The sequence below is a fragment of the Lissotriton vulgaris genome, chromosome 3_1 (genome assembly GCF_964263255.1).
Source record: "Lissotriton vulgaris chromosome 3_1, aLisVul1.2, whole genome shotgun sequence".
NCBI classification, from domain to species: Eukaryota; Metazoa; Chordata; class Amphibia; order Caudata; family Salamandridae; genus Lissotriton; species Lissotriton vulgaris.
The window spans coordinates 1,509,317,455-1,509,336,204 of NC_141689.1; the positions used below are offsets into that span (position 1 = coordinate 1,509,317,455).

The 18,750-nt window shown below is 46.0% G+C and overlaps 1 protein-coding gene across 4 annotated transcripts in view; it reads right to left on the bottom strand.

The window, feature by feature from the left end:
• The window catches only part of LOC147728083 (broad substrate specificity ATP-binding cassette transporter ABCG2-like), a 756,857-nt gene that overhangs the window by 395,390 nt on the left and 342,717 nt on the right, over positions 1 to 18,750 (bottom strand). Inside the window, exon 1 of one of the 4 annotated variants that reach the window (XM_086961969.1) lies at positions 10,206 to 10,513. The exons of the other annotated variants lie outside the window; for them this stretch is intronic. The gene's annotated coding sequence lies outside the window, so the exon portion shown is untranslated. Of the gene's footprint in view, positions 1 to 10,205; positions 10,514 to 18,750 lie in introns of those variants that run through there. 4 annotated transcript variants of the gene reach the window in all.

The following is an 18,750-nucleotide window of genomic DNA, read 5'->3' on the forward strand; positions in this document are numbered from 1 at the left end:
AATGACCGCTAAAGGAGTAATGGCTGTAATGGCACTGAGAATAACGCTGGTAATCTACAGAATACATGCAGAAACCAGCAGCCGCCGATCAACCCACCGAGCTATCCTGCCAGCAAATTAAGGGACAACATCGATCAAATAAATGTGGCACTGGACTGGGCCCAAAACAAAAGAATAGAAGTTGAAGTGAAAGCAGGAGAAATCAGGAATACTGGGGCAACCTGTATCATTATTCCTGAATTTCACAACTCGCCACTGGCAACAAGTGTTAGCTGTGATCAGTTTATGGCGAGTAGCTAGTATTTTGTTTCAGTGCATTCTATATAAGTGTGCATGATGTCGTCCGTGGTGTCCTCCGTTTGTGTTGACTTTTTGAACAAACCCCTCCGTGAAGAACAAATGATCCATGTCCTCACCTGCCCTATGATGTGGAAATCATTTTTCTGTGAGCTTTGTTGATAAAAAACCAGGATCCGGCAGCTGAGAGTCAGGTTCACGTTACTCATTTACTCTTCGAAGCTGTGAGAAATTGGCTTCAATCAATAGGACAGATCAGAGATAGTGACAACGGGGCTGGTCACTTTCACCGAAAGAGCAAAGGCTGCCACTGTGAATGTACTTTGTTCCTACTAATGCATTCCAGGCAACTAAAACTAAAATAATACCATCAACACGAATTTATGAACATCCATTCTCTTTTGAACGTGCAGTGGCAATGCATGCAATGCTCAAACATGGTTCAAAATCTAATCCTTCCGGCCAGATGTTAGTTTGCTTAGGGTGTAATCTTGGTAACCTAGGAGTCAAAGTTCAAGATGGAGCTGAATCATGGACACTCGACCTGTGGAAACAGCAGACTGGGTGTGTCACTGGTGCTCAGCTATGAACCCTTCCACGAAGAGAAGCAACAGAGGGAAGGAGGGGGGTATTGCCAATCTCTGCACCCCATCACCAATATTGTAATTGTATTGTAATTGCACTTATATGGCGCTTACTACCCCTGACGAGGCGTTGAAGCGCTTTTTCGGTGAGTAGCACTCTACTCCGGAACCCATTAAGGATTAGAGGTGAATTAGTATAGTGAAAATATGAAAGTAATTTGAGTGGTGGGTATGTTAGTCAGTTATTTGGATTAAGAAGGATAGTGGAGGGATAGAAGAGGGGAAAGGGTGTGCATTTATATAGCGCTTGCTATTCTTGATTGGGTATTGACGTGCTTTTTCGGCAAGTAGAACGCTACTTCAGAACCCAGAAAGGATTAGTGGTGAATTAGTATAGTGAAAATATGAAAGTAATTTGAGTGGTGGATATTTTAGTCATTTATTTGGATTAAGAAGGATAGTGGAGGGATAGAGAAGGCAAAAAGGATTGCATTTGTATAGTGCTTGCTACCCGTGATGGGGTGTTGAAGCGCTTTTTCTTTAACATGCAGGTCACAACCCGTGTCTTCTTTATTCTTGAAAGTAAAATACACTCTATGCGTAGATTATATCTAAAGCCATGTACATGTGTTTTTTTTTAAGTTTTGGGATTAGTTAAAGGTTATATTCATAAGCAGGCAGAATAAGCCTCTATTTTTTTTTCAAGGTAAAACAACGCATTAGTCTGTACAATATTTAGGTAGCCTTACGACTGTAGTCTCAAAAGTAGTCTCAAAGCGCTTTCCCTTGTAAATGTTCACATGTTTCTACTTGATCAGAGAATCAAAGCACATACAGAAATTAGATAAACCCACGTTGTGGAGCCCTCATTCAGGGCACCTGAAACAACGGAACACAGTACTTTCTAAAGTGTGTGTGAAATTTTACGTAATCTGTCTCAGACTGCGCTCTTCAGGATTGGGGGGGGGGTGAAACTGCGTAATCTTTATCACAAGTAATTCTAGTGATAATTAGTTTATGGAAACTGTGCTTGGGTAATGGGCTGCATAAAAATCGTACACTAGGTAAGCCTTTGTATATAAAAAAGGCACTGCCTCAATGTATTGTCCATGCAGTTTCTATAGTCATGCGAGGAATGTTGCAGGCAGTAGTAGCACACCATTTTGCAGTAGTCTAAGTCATTTTCTGCTCAGGCTCCTGTAAGAGAAAATTATGCAATCGATACTGGGAAAACGAAAATTAGGTGTGATATGCATAGCCCAATAATTGGGGTTTAAGCGAGACAGTGCTCAAATTAAAATATAGATACATAGACAGACAGATGATAAAGTACCCCCTGTTGTACATTATAAGGATATTGCATGTCATAGAGGAGCTCCATAACCATATAGAATAATGGGGATGAAGGACTTGTTTCTTTATAAGTTATGGAACTCTGAGGTGATTGCAATATCTTTATTATGAACAGCAGGGAGTACTTTAGCCTATATAATACATGGCCACACTATCACTTTCCCCACAAACCACTTAACACCTTTGTGCATAGCTCTTTCAGAAAGAGAGAGGATGTTTGCAAAAATGAAAGATTAAAATAGGGCCTCAAGTACAAAATTAAACACATCAAAAACCTATTAGATATTTGTTGCTAAAAGATATTAGAAACAGTTCAATACAAGTCAGTTTAAGAAAAAAAAGCTGCAGTAACTCACAATGTGTAGAAACATGCAGAAAGATTACAACTTTTCTATAATTATCTAACGAATGTAAAAAATATTCATGTTCTTTCTGCTAGTCACTGAAAGATAGAAAAACATAGAAGAAGAAAGGACAGCAGTTTAATTTTCTGTTGATGTAAAGAGCTGCTGAGAGATGTGATATGCCTTTCACCTTGGCTTCTGGCAACAGGAATTCTGACATCAGAACTCAGCTGCAATCACTTACTACAGTTGAGCTCTCAAGTATTTTCTTTATAATCAATGCCTGAGAGCATCACTAGTCACCAATTATTAAAGAAAGTAGAGGTGTGCATTTATACAGAGATTGCAGAAACCCAATGTATTATGTATATATATATATATATATATATATATATATATATATATATATATATATATATATATATATATATATATATATATATATATATATATATATATATATATATATATATATATATATATATATATATATATATCACCTACTGGCAGTCGCAAGTAGGTAGTTATAGTTAGGACCCAGGTTCCATAGAAAAAGCGTTTTTTGTTTTGCTAATACCTTTGGCACTTTTTGATGAATCTTCATAAAAATTTCAAAACTAGTGTGCTAGTCACTTCAGCTGCTGTCTAGAAAGTTTCAGGGTGATCCGTCAAGCGGGGGGCCGAGAAAAATGGGGATCCCAAAACATGTGTTTCCCTCGCAATTTCCCATATGGATGTTAGACAGAAACTACAGCCCGACCTACTGAATGGAATTACACTCAATTTGGCAGAACGCTAGATATGGGTCTTGAAAGACTGCTTTTTGTAATTGTTGTAAATCTGTTCAGTGGTTTTTGAATTTTTTCAAGTAAAAAGGTTTATGGACATCTAGAGACACGGATCCTCCGCAATCCGGGTGAATTTGTTGATCCACGCGCCTACACCAATGCTGGGATTGGCTGGTCCCAACCTAAGAGGAAAGTTGCAGCCACCATTTTCTGCATCGAGTTACAGTTCCAAGGGTTGGGGGGGGAGGTATAAAATGTAAAAGTGCTAGAACGTTTCAGGGTAGAGGTTCCCTGACCCCATGGGATTCATGGGGGGGTCAGTGATGATCCACTTAGTGTCCAAAAACGGGTTGTCTTGAGAGGAACCACGGATCCAGACCCCAATTTAAAAAAAAAATACACCCACTCACAGATCCAGATATCTACTTGCACACTCAGTAACACACTAACACACCCACACAACCACTCACACACCCGTACATCCACTGACAGACCCTCAAAGCCACTCACACACCCTCAAAACCACTACTACATCCACAAAACAGACAGACCCACATACCCACTCAGAGCTGCTCACACCCTCTCACACACCCAAACACTATTCACACACCCACATCCACTCACACACAGGCAGTGATACACTTATACAAATTGCAAACACATATGTTTGTATTAAATGTGTTGTTATTTTAATATTGAATGTGTGCAATATTACCAGCAGACCCTTTATTTGTCTGAGTATTCGCAACAGATCTGAAGATCCATAAAATGAATGTAAAATATAGAAAGACTTGGTGCATTGTATTTATAGAATGACTACTTAGGTTGCCTTACTTTAATTTTCAAAGTTTTAGTTTTAAATTATATAACAAGTAGGAATGTGTGAATAAAATGTATTTATAAACTTGTGAAAATGTTTATCTCAAGTAACTATAACTCGTGCCATAAGGTAACTATAACTTGCGCTCCCGCCATGCACTGTTAATTACCTCACATATTACATCACCCATGACATCTTCTATACCATCACTGATAAGATCACTGCAACATTTGCTGTTGAAAAAATTGATGAGAAAACTGTGCATGGTAGGGGCTTGGGTTTTAGTTACCTTAGGACATGAGTTATAGTTACATTAGATAACTATAAATGCTGATTTCTATCACTTTGGGTGTCTAAAATGATAAAATCTGAACCTAACTGTAACGTTTCTGCATCCTTTGTTTTTTTTATAAATACATATACTCCTACTCAGGATTGGCCATGTCAGGTATCTCTATCACCATTGCACTGCCTCATTAAGCATCGAACTGTAAATAGGGTGACCACACCATTCCAAGTTATTACACTAGTACTGAAAATCTACATTTTCACCTTTTAACAAATCACTTCAGGGATTAGTCCAGCTAGTGCACTGGAAGCACAAGACTACAACACCCAGAATGTGTTATGCTATCACAAACATCCCTAGGCCTTGCAGCAGTTTTAAATAACTGGGATGGGGAGATGACCACTCTAACTGTGCACGTAACTGTGATGTATATTATATATATATATATATGGTGGATGGTGCGGCAGGGGCGTAACACAAGCCCCCGCAGCCCATGCAGTGCGGGGGGGGCCCTGTGCTCCGGGGGCCCCCGGCCGGGCCCCTCACCCTCACAACACGTAAGATCTGCCGCACTGCACACTAAGCTAGGCTGTGACAAAAATGGTGCGCAGCACGGGCCCCTGCTAGTTTGAAATGGTGCGGGGGCCCCAGCGAGTCTTTGAAATGGTGTGGGCGGGGGCCCCGGCCGGGGCCCTCCGTCAGTGTCAGAGTGAGTCTTTCAAGTTCGAAATTGTAATGGTGCGGCCCGGGGCCCGCCGCCCGAGTCTTCGAAATGGTGCAGGTGTAGCAAATTTCCAAAATTATCTTGTTGTCGAGGGTGAACATCCAACACCACAGGCCACTGGGGAACACGGAGGTTGGGTCGCACACCATAAAAGAATTTGAATGCCTTTTCAGTACCGGCTGGGACAGGGGTGAATGAATGTTTACTCCCTCAGTTGACTTTCACTTTCTAATTCCGCCGCGCGCTTATGCGCGTTGGGGGCGGGCGGTGGGGGCAGGGCTGGCTGGTGAGTGACCAATGCCCTCATTACATTTGGCACAGCACATGCGCAATCGCCGGCGGCGCAAACAGGCAAATGCAAGGTGTGTGCGTGGCGTGTGGCATCAGGGGTACGCAATCTCATAGCCAAGCCATAGTCAAGAAGACGAAGAGAGAAGACAAAGCCAGGCCCGCCCACGCTCAGACACGACTGTCTGAAAAGTAAGTCCGTCCCGTCACCTGCGGGGCCTTTATAATTTCATTGCCCGGCAGAGCAGACAGGACTATCTGAACAAGTAAGTCCGACCGTCCCGTCACCTGTCCTGCGAGCGGGGTCTTTATAGTTTACATTGCCCGTGCCCGGCCCCGGCTGTCCAACAGTGGATGTGTGCTGCATGTGAGGCGGGGATCAAAAGGGGCACTCCGAAAACTGCATCCCCGGTACTCAAATATCACCCAGCACCCACCACACATCCTCACTTTATCATTCTTTTGTTATTTCGTCCATTCATTTTCACACTCACATCCACGCTCAAATTACAAGAGGAGACTTTATCAAATAGTATACCAAAGTGTTTCTGCAAAATACACGTGCTTCCTTGTTGGTCCAAGCATTTACTGCTTTTCTGTGTTCTTGGTTCATTACCAGATTTCTATTGTCGGACTCTAAAAACACAATTATGATGCAGACATAGACAGTTACGCAGCGGGTTTCTGCAAACGCCACGATTAACAAGGTCTGAGGCTCTGGGTAATATAAAGACACTTCCATCTGAATCTTTCTTGCCAGTCTCATTGCGCCGCTTCACAGTTCTTCCGTTTTTCAAGTGTGATGTAATTGTGCCAGTCATTTCTCAAAATGAGACACGAGACACTCTTCTGTCAATTGTATTCGGCGGTGCTACTGTAGAACAGTGAGCGGAGATTTGCACCATATTTAAATTGACTCTGCTTGAATGACTGAGCTCTTCCATCTAGCTAACGACGTGCTTTTATGCTCTTTTGTAGTTCATTCTGAAGTGGCCTGCCCCTGTCCTGGCTAGCCTCTCCCCGGAAGACTTGTAACGAGAGGGGCGCTGTAAATAGAATGTTAGTAATTCTAGCCATTTAGAAAGCGCCAACACAAACTGGACTGCCTCTAGGAGCGAGGAAATTCTGGGTCTTGTGGCCCAGTCGACACCTAGGGGCGTAGTTCGGCCTCTTGGTCACAAGTTCAAATCCCAGCGTGTCCACTCAGCCTTTCATCTTTCTGAGGTCGATAAAATTAGTACTTTTGAGTTGGGTAACAATAAACATCTGCTATTGAGCGTCAAGACAACCTCCTGGATGTGCATTACAGCCACTCATGTTATGTTAATAACGATGCCCCAATGATGCTCCCCTTGCTGACAGCCAATGGTGCAGGTCAACCTGGAGCTGAGTGTTTTTGAGCCCGGGCCTTGCAGACTCTGGGTCCCTGCTTCATCTTCAATACAGGCTGAAGCACCTGGGCTTGAACTTGAGAGGCCTGGGAACAGCACCGGCCTCTCCCTGCCAGGGCATCAGTGCACGGAGGGCAGGGGTGAGGTGAGGCGGCTCAGCGTGTTGGGCCTTCAAGAACCGAAAGACGGGGGAGTGCCCGCCGAGAGCCGCCTTTATTATGTCGATATGTTCTGAATGGGGTTAATGTACTATTTTAAAATAGGATCTTGCCGGCTAAATGCTGTAGCCGTCGGAGAGAGGTGCGTCACGCAGGTGCCTGGTGAGTGCTGGGAGGAAGGGTTTGTTAAATCCCTCTTCAGCACTGAGGACTGCTATCTGCGCCCTTTCCTCGAAAACCCATGCACATTCTCCAAAGGTCATGAATGGACTACCAGTGTAAACACCAACCAGCCATTCTCTGGACCGTGGGCAATCAAGACCCCTTTTGGACTCGAGTGGGAGGTCCCAGAGTCAGCAGCGGTTGTAGGCAGCTCTCCTGTTTGTAGTGAGACTCTTCACTGAGGCTGGGCCTGGCTGAATATACCAATTGTAAATCGAGGTTATGTGTAATTTCACCAGGATTACGTCATTCCTGTAAATTATGTTCCATAATACCTGCATATGACAATCTATGTGAATTACTGATTTCTTCAAATACACTGATTTTTTTTCTCATACTGATTTCCGTTCCTGCATCTAAGCAGCCTCTAAACATGATGGTACATTCAGATAATATCAACCCTAAATGACTCTACACGCTCGACTGCCCCTTGCGCTCTGGGTGTGTGAGCCCTGGGGTGGCGCATCACTCACTGTCTGATTTGAAGACTGAAGTAAGTGTCACCATCTGCGGGCCTTTATAATTTACATTGCCGGCAGACAGGACTGTCTGAAGTCTAGACTGAACAAAGTTGTCTAAAATGTTCAACGTGTTCTCTACAGAGAGCTCTGGCCACCTCCATCGAATGTGGTGTGTAATTTCTTACACGTCTTCTACGTTTGTCGTGGCGTTAATGTATGTTTGAGATGTGACAGACACTCTGTAGGTTACCTGTGATTCTGAGACACCCCGCGTATATAATGAGTTATTGCACCATATCATATGCATACGATGAGTTTTCTATTTTGCTGTTTGCAGACTGCGACCGTAAGCACGTAGTATACAAGTAGGGCAAGGTTTATCAGCACTTTGAACTGCTGCAAAGTCACCAAACGTGAGGCAAACTGGCATAACATGTTGATTTTGGGTTTTCTTCCAGCACAAAAAAATGTTTTGCACTGGTAAAATATTGAGAAGTAACAAAAAGTAAACGTATGCTGTACTTTGTGATTCTTTACTTCCAGGGAGCGTCCATGACTGAACTAGTCCGTCCCGTCACCTGTCCTGACTGTCTCCTGCGGGGCCTTTATAATTTACATTGCCCGGCCGGCCCGGGCCCGGCCCCTGTCCTGGCTAGCCTTGCTCTCTGGGTATGCGTGTGCCACTGTGGCCTGGGGTGGCGCATCACTGTCTGAAGACACTGAAGTAAGTCCGTCCCGGCGTCACCTGGGGTCTTTATAATTTACATTGCCCGGCACACAGGACTGTCTGAAGTCGAGAGTAAGTCCGTCCCGGCACCTGTCCTGACTCCTGCGGGGCCTTTATAATTTACATTGTCCGGCCCCGGCCCCTGTCCTGGCTAGCCTTGCGCTCTCGCTCTGGGTGTGCCCTGGGGTGGCGCATCACTGTCTGAAGACACGGAAGTAAGTCCGTGCCGACGTCACCTGCGGGACCTTTATAATATAAATTATCCGGCACCCCGCCCCGGCCCCTGTCCTGGCTAGCCTTGCGCTCTGGGTGTCCAGGGTGTGCCCTGGGTTGGGAGGCGCATCATCACAGGATGGGGTGTGCGTAGAGCTTTGAATGGGCATAGTGCGAACGGTGCAGGGGGGGGAATGTGGGAGCACAAGTGGGGTATATGGGCGTCTGTGGGGTGGTAGCAGCCCATAAGAGGAGAACGTTTGTTCGTGAGGTCAAAATAAAATGTGAAGGGAGGGGAGTGGAAGGCAGAGGGTGGGTGTGTGAACTGGGAGGTATCATTCCAAAGGACCAGGGGTTGGTAATAGCCAGGAGATGGTGAGTGGTACTGGCACGCCGCAGCGTTGGATGTCTTGTGTGCCGGGTAAGGTGGGAGGTTGTGAGGTGGTGCGCTTGCATTAGGAGGACGTGTACCCCTGAAGTGTAAGGGGCCTCTTTCAAAGTTTCAAGGTATTCTATATCAGACCCTTCATAGTTGTTCTTTTTTCTTCAGCCATAGGCAGTTGATGAGACAATAGTATCACTCCTAGGCATTGTTCTGATTGCTGCCTCCGTTAAATAATCTGCTTTTGACAGGATTGTTGCAAATGGCATAGTGTGTATGTTGAGTGTTTCCCACTTTCTCACTAGACCTTACAGAAAGACAATATAGAGGCAATTTATTTAAATGTTGGAGGTTTCAAAGAAAAATATGCTAGATTTCTGCGTGGTAGGGCAAAGTGGTTCATGGTGTGCCGCGCCGCCGGGGGGAAGGCATGGTGGGCCGCGCCACGGGGGCCCCCTCCATGTGCTTTGCAGGGGGGCCCCCTCAAGTTTCGTTACGCCACTGTGGTGCGGTAGACCGTCTGGTGCATTTCGAACATTAACAAAAAGCCTGTCCAGCCCTCTCTAGAAATAGGAATGTATGGTTCATCTTGTTGTGCATTAGATAATAACCCACGAGCGCGTAGACGACGTATTCACTCTTCTAAGCGCGTGCACTGGATACCAAATATCTTTTAAAGACTAAAGATGGGGAAATAATAATGTTTGGGGAAAAAAGTAAAAAATAAAAATAAAGGAGGGGGGGGGGTCCATGGCATGCGGTCACTTTGCTCTTTTTCAAGCACTTTTAGGTCTGGCCTGGAAAGTACAAACCACGGACATAAACCGGTACTTGAGGTTTACTCACAGACAGGAACATCTACCGGGAAGCACAGAAGAGGGGCACAAGTTATCACCAAATGTGTGTTCTGAATACGGCACACACGGTTCAGCTGAGGTAACGAAGACAGAGGGTCGCGGGAGGCCACGACGCGCAATTTCCCAGGGTGGGTGCTCCAGTGAGCCTGGTGGGGGGAGGGGGTGTCTGTGAATTGAGCTGGCTGTGGTGTGTGGTGCGACAGTAATTCTGCACTTGTCTGTATCAAGAGCGCTGTGTAGAGCGAGCATGCTTGGGAATGCCCGGCTGCCTCTGCCGGGGGGTGCAGTGTGGCCCTCCCTCACTTACCAGGCTCTCTCTCGCAGGGGGTGTCCGCCCGGCGGGTTTGCCTCAGAGCCCGAGCGGCAGGTGTCCGGCGGCCGTTGCTGCAGTCTGCGTCCCTCCTCGTGTCCCGGCCGCGCGGCCGCCTCTAGTACAGCCCGAGGCGGGGGAGGAGCGGGGGCGGGGCCGGGGGCGCCTCCGTCTCAGGTCCCTGTCCCAGCAGCAGCAGCAGCTTATGTAAAGAGATCCAAGGCGTTACCTAACCCGTGCTGAGAGACGGGGGCCGGGGGCGACCAAGCATTGACAGCTACCAGAGACGTGTATCGAATACCAACACAAACGAGACATGCGTGCATGCTTACTGCAGCACGCGCATGACATTATTATTACATCACACGCAATAGGTTTTTGACTGAGCTCACATATTTGAAGGTGCTTTCATATGAGATAGCAAAGAAACGGGAGGATTGGTAAAATGAAATATGTGCCTAAGGTCACACAATTTTGTTAAGAAGGGAAGCAGTGATGTATCCAGGTTTGCAGGTATCAATTTGTATGAGTCAGCCAGCAAATGATATCTGTCTTTCCTTTTAACCCGAATTTGTAATGCTTTGTCTTTACCTCTTTGTACATGAGGGTAGAGCGAATGTGGTCGAAAGTTCGGCTCGTTATGTGCTCCAGGATCCAATGGGACCTCGACTGAACCAGAGCCATGCTTCCGGCTCGAGCGTTCAGCACCTCGCCCACCTCTACATCTCCAAGTCTTCGACAACCAATCCCTACTTTTTGAGTGTGAGTTATTGATGTAGAGAATACAAGGATCAGTGATGTACTTTATAGAGAACACAAGATGATGGACAGAGTGTTGAAAGTTTCAACCACTTACCCCCAGTCAAGACATCTGGGTTAGGGTGACCAACTGGCATTGGTGCAAATTCAGGACGGTGAGTGTAAAAATTCAGGACAAAGGGTCAAAATTCAGGACACAAATTCAGGACAGGAGGTCAAAATTCAGGACAAACCTTCAGGACAATAGGTACGTTTTACAGACACATCAGAGGTCGCACAATAGTATATAAGTAAGCCCAGCCATTTCCAAACATATTCAACCATTTGCAAACCTATCCATCATGTATCCTTCCATCTATCATTTCACTCATCCATCCCTTCATCCATCCCCTCATCCATCCTTTCACTCATCCTCCATTATCCATCCATCCACCCTTTCACCCTATCCATCTGTACACTTATCCATCCACTCTTCATCCCATCCATCCATTCACTCATCCATTCAGCCATTTACCCTTTCACCAATCCAGCCATCCTTTCACTTACTAATCCTTCAACCCATCCACTCTTTTAGTCATCCATCCTCCCTTTCTCTCTCCATCGACCCTTTCACTTAGCCTTCCATCCATCCATCCATCCACCCATCCATCCATCTACTCATCCACTCATGAATCCATCCATTGCCCCTATCACTCATCCATCTATCATTTCACTCCTTCACACATCTATTCATCCTTTTGTCCGTCTACCCTCCATTTCACTCACTCATCCATCCTTACACCCACCCTTTCACTCATATCTCCATTCATTCACCCTTGCACTTATCAATCCATCAATCCATCCATCAGTTCACTCATCCACCTACCCCCATCATCCACCCACCCACCATCCACCCACCCACTCATCCATCCTTTCACCCACCCACCATCCAATCCACTGATCCATCCTTTCACCCACCCACCCACTCATCCATCCATCCTCTCACCCACCCACTCATCATCCATCCATCCTTTCACCCACCCACTTATCCATCCATCCTTTCACCCACTCTCCATCCATCCATCCATCCTTTCACCCACCCATCATCCATCCATCCATCCATCCATCCATCTGTCCTTCCCCTCATCATCCATCCATCCCCTCATCATCCATCCATCCTTTTCCCTCATCATCCATCCATCATTTTCCCTCATCATCCTTCCTTCCCCTCATCATCCATCCATCCTTTTCCCTCATCATCCCTCCATCCATCCATCTGTCATTCCCCTCATCATCCATCCATCCTTTTCCCTCATCATCCATCCATCCTTTTCCCTCATCATCCATCCATCCTTTTCCCTCATCATCCATCCATCCATCCCCTCATCATCCACCCATCCTTCCCCTCATCATCCATCCATCTTTTCACCCCCCCTCATCATCCATCCATTCCCTCATCATCCATCCATCCATCCTTTCACCCACCCCCTCATCATCCATCCATCCACCCTTCCCCTCATCATCCATCCTTTCACCCACCCCCTCATCATCCATCCATCCATCCATCCTTCCCCTCATCATCCATCCATCCATCCTTCCCCTCATCATCCATCCTTTCCCGTCATCCATCCATCCTTCCCCTCATCCATCCTTCCTTTCATCCATCCCTCCCCTCACCCATCCATCCATCCATCCCATCCATTTATCCTGCCCCTCACCCATCCATCCTTCCCCTCCATCCATCATCCTTCCCCTCATCCATCCTTCCTTCCTTTCATCTATCCTTCCCCTCACCCATCCATCCATCCCATCCATTTATCCTGCCCCTCATCCATCCATCCTTCCCCTCCATCCATCCATCCATCCTTCTCCTCATCCATCATCCTTCCCCCTCACCCATCCATCCCATCCATTTATCCTGCCCCTCATCCATCCATCCATCCTTCCCCTCCATCCATCATCCTTCCCCTCATCCATTCTTCCTTCCTTTCATCCATCCTTCCCCTCACCCATCCCATCCATTTATCCTGCCCCTCATCCCTCCTTCCCCTCCATCCATCCATCCATCCTTCCCCTCCATCCATCATCCTTCCCCTCCATCCCTCATCCTTCCCCTCATCCATATTTCCCCTCATCAATCATCCAGCTACCCTTCCACCCATACATCCAGCTATTTACATTTTCTCTCCATCCTTCCCCTCACTCATCAATCCATCTACCCTCCCTCATTATCCATGTATTCAATCTTTCATTCATCCATTCACCCTTTCACTAATTCATCCAGCCATTCACACATCCCTTCACTTACTTACTCGCCCACCTTTCCATATTAATATTGAGCTGAGCCCTTTTGAGAAGAGGCCCATCAAGAACTTCACCCTCGCTGCAGGGGCCGTTCCAGGACTGGGACAGAAGCCACCCAGGGCGGAGACAGGATCCACCACAGGGGGGGACAAGAGCCATCGCAGGCGGGGGTGGACTGGAGCCACAACATGGGGGGACAGGAGCAGGAGTCATCACAGGAGAGGGAACGTGATCCACCAGGGTGGGCACAGGGGTGGGCATGCAGTATTCTAGTATCATCTTGGGCTTCTCGCCCCCTCCTGCACAAGACAACAGAAGACAGACTCTCTGTCCAAAATGCCACCCCCCACTGTGATATACAGTACTTACAGGAGATACTCTAAGAGAACTGATTGAACTGATTGTCCTCCATACTTTGTTAATCAGTGTGGGTGCGATTGTGCCATTTCTTTATTGTATTACATTTAGCATGTTTGAAGAACCGAGGTTTGCTTACAAATTAGTGACAGTAATTAAGCTCGGTGAAGAGAAGCAGGTGCTGCCTCGGTGTAATCAGGGGTGTAATCTGGCCGAGTCTCGGATGTTTGGGGCCCTGGGTAGAAATGGAATGTGTGAGCCCCCCTCTAAATAGCAGATACAAGACGCATTCAGGGCTGTTTGCATGTGAATGGATGCCCCCTGCTCCAGAACCTGCAGCCCCTCCCTCTCAGTCACCTTCGAAGCACCTCTTAACAGCTCATCCAGGGCTGGAGGTGTGAGGGTTGCCATCCCGCTGTGCCTCTCCAATACTGCGGGGGTCTGAGCTTTCATACAGCATCGGAGTCAAGAAGGGAGGAGGGGACAAGCTGTGCCTGGTTAAAATTACGGACAAATGGCGTCCGTTAAAGAATCCTTCACGGACAACGGACAGACAGACAAAATTACGGACTGTCCGTGAAATTTACGGACGGTTGGTCACCCTAATCTGGGTTAAATCCATTTGCTCACAATTCCACCATAGTTTCGACCCTGCTCCTCATGGGAACAGTCCAGTCCGAACTGCCAAGCCAGGTTTTCCCTGGACCTGAAACAAGCATCCTGGGAAAAGTATCGGGGTATCACCCCTCATCTGCCAGGCTAGCTTTATAGAGAGCATTTTGATTGGAGCAGGAGCATCTCAGACACTATGTGCTGATCAGAGAGCCTTACATTACTCATGGCACCCACATGCAGCCATATGGAAGAAGTCAGAATGTGATAGGTTATTTTGATAACTATTTAGAGCGTCCTACACAGCACAGTTATACTTTTGATCACCAATATCTATTGTACACAACTTGCAATTTGAGGAACCAGGAAAAAAAAACAAGTGCACCAGAATCACATTATATTGGATTGGAACCAATGTCTCTAGGATGCAAAGTGAAACACTAAGCCTCCCTCTATAAATAAATACTAATATTTCCATTACAATTGAAAAGAAACCGGATTTCAAGATTGATCTTTCCTACCAGCAACTTCTGTGCTCCAAAGCTCACTGTTACAATTTAGCCGGCTCCACTTAAAAAGGCATATTTCAAAGGCACAGAACAAAAGATTGTAGTTTGAAAATGACCATGTTACTTACCTTCAGTAACACTCTTTATGGTGGATACTCTATTTAACCACAGGTTCCTCAACTTTACAATATTCCCCAGGCGCCAGCATGAATCTGTGAACTTTTCATAGCAATGCTTCAGCACACCGACAGTTAACATTGCTTGTCACCGTGTTGGCTGAGTAATGCCCGGGAAGTGACAGAGAGCAGCTGCAAATAACCACCATCCCTGCACACTGACGTCAGTTTCTTGCTTGACTGTTTCCATATCTTTGGATGCGGAGCGAAAAACTATTGCATGGTCCAGGGTGCAGATCTTTAATTTGTGACCTTTTTAGATGATATAAAGAGGCCACTCCACAGAATGTGGATGTGGAAGGGCAGTAATGAATCTGTGGTTCGATAGAGTATTCACCAGAAAAAGCATTACTGAAGGTAGTTAAGTTCTTCTTCAGAAGGAAACGTCTGACACCACATTCCTCCCATTAAGAACAGATACCAAAGCTGTACCTCCAGAAGGTGGAGGGGCTGTGGAGTGGGCTCAGACCAGAAAATCTAGCAGGACATAACGGGCAAAATCAGATATGGTTGTCAAAGCAGTATTGCTTTATGAATGTGTGCACGATGCCCATATCGCGGACTGGCAGATGTCAAATATTAAAGACAGTAACTCTGCATGCCAACACAGTGGTGGTAGCCTTAGCCCTGGTGGCATGGGCTGCCAGCCCTCCCAGAAAGCCCCTAGAGAAAGCTGATTGTCCATCTGATGGTCCTTAGTACGATCAATATAAAGGCTTAAAGCTTTTTGGGGTCCAACCGTTGGAGCATCACCTCCTCTTCCGAGAAGTGAGGTGGGGCAGAGAATGCTGAACAGTCACGGATTGCCCATTGTGGAAAGGAGCCAATACTTTCCGTAAGAAGCCCTCCAGAGTCCCCAGCACCAGTTTGTACTGAAAAAAGGTGGTGTAGGGCAGTTGCACTGACAGTGTCTGAAGTTCGCTCACGTGACGAGCTAAAGTGATTGCAATAAGGAAGACAGTCTTTAGAGTCAGCAAAGTCAACAAGCAGCTGTGCTTTGGCTCAAAGGGAGTACAGATGCGGAACGTGAGGACCAAATTAAGATCCCACTATGGGTCACAAACTGTTTGGAAGGAAAAAACGTGTGTCAAACCAAACTCTCATTAGTCTGGTGCGATGTAAGAAAGTCTGGGCAGTCCGGCCCCAGTCAGGGGCGCATGGCCACTTGCCTGTTCACTACTAGCAGGCATGGGCAAGGCGTCGTGCAGGTATCCATAAGGATGTTAGTCTGGGCTCCATTAAATGTAAGTAAGGGTCCAGGGAAGACTGCAGCTGCACATCTAGTCACCACAGCAAAGGATGCACACTCCTCTGTTGGGCATCTAAAGGGTGAAACCAACCCTTTGTCAGGAGACGTATCGAGTCCACAGTCCTTCTGCAAGTCCATTTATATATCATCATTGTCATTATCCGGTTGATCAGAATCCAAGGCAAAAAGATGATGAAGTCTATGAGAAAGTATTTTGTCTGAACCAGAGCATATGGGGACCAAGTACGCTGGAGTGAAGTCAAGACATGACCTCAGTCGGGGTCAAAGTGGATTCGGTTTGAAGTCAGACACCGGAGTCGGTAAAAGCTTCACCAGTAGTGACGTTGAGACCAGCGTAGGTGGAGAAGGTACCAGCGCAGATCTTGGAGCCTGAATGAAAGTCGGCACCCGAGTCAGTGCAGAACCTGAAGTGGGTTCAAGGAACACAAACAGCAAGAGTTGAACAAGTGTCAAAAATAAGAAGGATGACCTTCTTATAGACCTCAATCTGCTGTAGAAACGCAGATGGCCTGAGAAATTCAGGGCACAGTGGTACCAGTTGTGGAATCGGCTTCTAGAGCAGGGATCAGGAATGAGATCAACTGGTGCCTTTACGCCCTCCTGACATCACTTTTGACACAGTGGCGGGCTAGGGGTTGAATTCCACTTCAACTTTTTGTATTTTTTCTTCAATTTAGACTTGGACTTACTGGACGACCTCAACTGCAAAGAGGACCTGTCGCGAGGGCGACCTTGAGAGCGGTAATGAGTCCACACCCTCGACTTAGAGAGGCAGTAGAATTTATGCAAGGTCGGTGACTTCTTTTGGTGTTCGGTGATATACAGTAAGCTTCATGGTCCCAAATCACCTTTGGGTATGAATGCCGCATTATTCGCATGACTTAGAGTCATGTCCGGAGCGCAAACACCAGAGGTACACCTTGTGCGTATCCATCACCGACATCTGTTTCTGACAACACAGTTTGAACCTTGTAGTCATCACCAGGGACATCATTCTCTTCCTCACTGGAAAATATTTTGGAAGGAATTTGTCAACCTAAGAGAAGAGAACTCTGGATCTGCATATGAAGATGCGGAAAGAAAAGAACTTGTGTCAGCTTGCAGGGGTGGTGCTTATATGGCCTTCTGCCCAGACACTTCTGGGGAGGAACAAAATCTATGTAGAGAGGAACTGAGCCACCTAGTGTCATGCAGGAGGTCCGCTATGACATACTTCTGGATACAGTCTTATACTGAGGAATCCCTGATCAGAAATACCCGTCAGAACACACAGGACTAAAGATCACAATGAAGTAATCAGGAAGTTACCACTTCATATGAGTCCATCGTCAGTCTCTACCGTTTGATGTTACACTGAGCCCAATGGCTCAGCAAAAAAAAATAAAAAAGATCAGAGGCAACTGCAATACCAACATACATTCACATACATATGCACACACACATACACACATGTATGTACACACACACACCATATTACAGAGAAATTGCACAAACCTGCTTGAAACAGACTCTTAAAATGATCCCACCATATAATTATGAACAGCCGGTCTTTAAAAAAGCACAAAGGTATGAGAGGAGGTTCGTATGGGTACCTCCAATTTGATTCAAGAGCAACCACCACCTTGGACTTCGTTAGGTTCCAAGTATGGCTTTTCAATGAAACATAGGTGATTTTTTAAATTTTGGAACGAAAAGAGAGAAATTTGGCACAAATATAATAAAAAAAAGATTTGGCAAAACATGCATGTGAAAAAAAGTAGGCTGTGCTCAGGCAGCGGAGGTAGGCAAAGTATGAAAATTAAGGAGAGAGTAATTCGAAAGAAAGGGAGAGGGTAGAGCTTCATGCAGGGTTTTGGGAATAAAAAGGCTATGTGAATTAGCATACGGATGTCAAACTGTAAAAAGAAACACCATTATATGCATGTGAGCTAAGGCTTCATTAGGTACGTTCAAAGGCACTAGAGTAGGTGAACAGTTTATCCGCTACTAGGCTACCGCTAGACCACATCTTCATCAAGGACAGGTAATCAGCTCAGGGGTAGGAAACATTAAGTCCAGCACATGCAAAATCTAGCATATCTAGGGAAATACTGAGACCTTTAGGCTGCTCTTGAAGGAAGCAGCAACCTCATGATAATAGCAGCATGAGAGAATATAACATTTAAATAATGCAAACTCTGAAAAAAGGAGATTCTCCCAATGCTGGAGAGAATGTATTTTGATGTGCACTCTTAAAGTTTGACCCACAGTATTACTTTGAAAAGCAAAATCGAATCCCCTTGGATGTCCATGACTTAACATGGCACAACATAAGGATGAGGACAGCTCCCCCAGACCGCGGAAGTGTTTCACCTACATTTAAGTGAATGGAGGGTGGTGACCCTATGCAGTGAGGTGCTTGGAGGAAGGGTCCCCTTAAGATATCCCATGAAGATTTTGTTATCAAGGCATGACTGGATATTTCTTCTTCAGCACTGCCATTTGGTGAATGGTAATGGTGAGGGGTGGCGCTGTGGTTTCTCTTGTTCAATGTGAGGACGTTTTTAGGCCAGGCCTCCCCATTGTCTGTTCTTAAT